The following is a 2,757-nucleotide window of genomic DNA, read 5'->3' as shown; positions in this document are numbered from 1 at the left end:
CTCCAGGTCAAAATTCCTAAATGGTATGTAGAACAAAAAGGATTAGCACTATGTATATACTCGTACAGCTTTACCAATCGTTGCTTATTCTGCTGCTGCCGATGGTACTTTGGCCAAACTGTTAGCAATCAGTTCTTCTGAAGACGACTCCTCAAACTTGGGGACAAAGTTCATCGTGTAGTGGAACTCGATTTGTAGGCGCTGATGAAGGGGTGTCGATGCCATCAATCCTTGGGTGTCGATGCTATCAATCTTTTCTTTACATCAACTTGTAACTCCCTAATAGGGATTGCTGCCAAAAAACTCTTAATGTACTCTTTGCATGCCTCTTTACCTCTATAAATTATGTTCTTTTCAGGTACCCTGTCTTCCTGCATACTGTCGTCGCTGTTGGTGCTCATGACAATTTTGCTTTCATCTGCAGCCTCTTTGACATCTGTTTTCTCTTTTCTATCACAAGATGGCTTATCATCTGATTGTTGAGACTCACCAGGTGCTTGCATAATTGTTGTATCATGGTCGAATTTGAGGATATATGCCTGATTACAACCTTCAAAAAGCCTCTCCCCAAGTGTGTCAATGATATAGTACGCGTCTTTTTCAACCTTGAGAATAAAGAAGTGGTCATTCCAACGCACAATGTAAATACATGAGTCGCCATTACGAGGAGTTTCTTAAGCGGACTTAGAAATCTCATCCCATATGTTGTCAAAAGACATAGAACCATGAAGGAAGTGGAATCCTTTCTCTTCTTCAATTCCTTCAGGATAAAATAACCCAATGAATGATTTTTCTGAGACTAGTGAGAGTGGACGCACTTTAGCCTCGAGAACTGTCTCATGGTCAAAATGCTTATCTGGGAAATGTTCCCTATAGGTTTCATCTGCATCGAGCCTTCACAGATAAGAGAATCAAGTTGGGACTTGATGGGCATATCTTCAGGATTGCAGTGGAACCAATCAGCTACGACAGCAACCAAGGCTATACAAGCGCTTTCACCAGCAGTTCGTTCACTTCGTTGATCAATCGAAGCAAAAAAGATCTGAGTCTACAGCTTCATTTGTCCATCACGACTAATTATTTCTTTCTGCTCCCAACTACCCACAGCAAAACTTTCATCTCCAAACTCAGAGATTGAAATTGGAGAAGTTTCCTTGGATTTGTTCCCCTGCATGAACTACACACATTAGTAAGAGGACTAGTTTTGACATATATCTTCAATCATGAACAAGAAAACCTCAGCAGTTAAATACTTGATACAACTGTACAAGTAGACTAAGCTACTAAAGAAAGCTACCAAACTTTGTAATCTTCAATTCGGCAAGCACATTGGTGTACAAGTTATTTCACGTTGATCAGACCATGACATGAAGATAAAAAATGACTCATCAAACATGACAAAAAAAGTAAGGAAAAAGGAGACGTACCCTAGAAGAAGACTCGTCAGATGAGCAAAGCAGTCGGCGATCAAAGCCTATATCGTCTGCACTATCCTCTCCATAATGTTTCTTCAATAATGGCTCCCCCTTGGTTTTAGGATATTTGAAACTCAACTTCTTCTTCCTCCAAGAAAGAAGACTATGTTTTGAACTCTGCTCTGTAGATTGATTTGCTACAGTTTTATCCTTATGGTACTTGTGCTTTGTGTCTGAAATATGATGGCTATAGTGGAATAAATCCTCGTCACTACTGCTACCGCTTGTATTTGAACAAAATGATCCACCAGCATGGTTTGCATAGACGAGTGCTTCATAACTGAATGACTTCTGAACACTTGTATCCTTTTTTTCTTCCTCAGATTCTCCTATCGAATCCTCATCAAGTGAATCTGTATCCACAAGATAAACATAATCGGGATCCTCACTTCTGACTGAGTTTCTTCCATCACTGCTGTTGCCTTCCTCTGCATGATATGCCTTCTTGTGTCGCCTAAAAGATAATGCTTTCAAAAATTTAACCTTTCACAGACCTGCTTTTAAAGAACTACCCCCATTTCTGTCTGTAAACAAAGCCTTTCCAGGGTTCGGAGATACTGGAGCAGACATGATAAACTTCAGAAATGTCTCTGAAGCTTCGTGAGTGTTCCTCAATTCCATAAGGTTGAGCACTAGCTGTCAACAAATATATGAACATATCTTTAGGAAACAGTTGCATTAGATAATATATTCACGTAGCTGCAGGAATACAAGAACGCAAGCAAAAAGCATGTGTTTTAGTTTCTCTTACAAAGAGTGAAAGGCAACTCTTGAAGCTGCCAACAGAGACTTCCAAAGGAACAAAAATTTCAATGCCCTCTTGTTTATCTCAAGCTACTGAAGCAAAGTCTGCAAGATTCAATGTCGCAGAAGAAAATAAGGGTACCTTCTGATTTGGTCCTTTGCTTGTACCCTGATTCAGCAGAAGTATGAATAAATACAAAGAAGAGAGTAAATGAACAATGAAATCGAACACAAAGACAACGTGTTCAATAGAGGAATTAGTGTCGATGAAAAGCTAAAACCAAAACTAAAGGATTAGAAGCTTGAAATAATACACCTGTGGATTGGAAAACACACGATTATCATGAACGATAGGTTCAAAGCAGTCAAAGCAACACGCAGCTAAGGCCAATGTTGTGCCTATGGAAGAAGAACAACTTGCTTCAGTCTCAAACAAGTTGAGATATAAGAATTTACTATTCTATTTAAGCTCAACACATGTCATCATCAAACCAAATAAAAATACAAGCGAAAATAAGTTACATAAAAAAATAATTAA

At 38.9% G+C, this 2,757-nt stretch overlaps 1 pseudogene; it reads right to left on the bottom strand.

The window, feature by feature from the left end:
- Positions 1 to 84: 84 nt before the first annotated feature.
- LOC107854694 lies at positions 85 to 2,111 on the bottom strand (annotated as a pseudogene).
- Positions 2,112 to 2,757: the final 646 nt, after the last annotated feature.

The sequence above is a fragment of the Capsicum annuum genome, unplaced genomic scaffold (assembly GCF_002878395.1).
Source record: "Capsicum annuum cultivar UCD-10X-F1 unplaced genomic scaffold, UCD10Xv1.1 ctg23431, whole genome shotgun sequence".
Lineage (NCBI taxonomy): Eukaryota > Viridiplantae > Streptophyta > Magnoliopsida > Solanales > Solanaceae > Capsicum > Capsicum annuum.
Note: the sequence above shows the minus strand (reverse complement) of the source record. Positions and strands in the feature narration are given on the sequence as shown.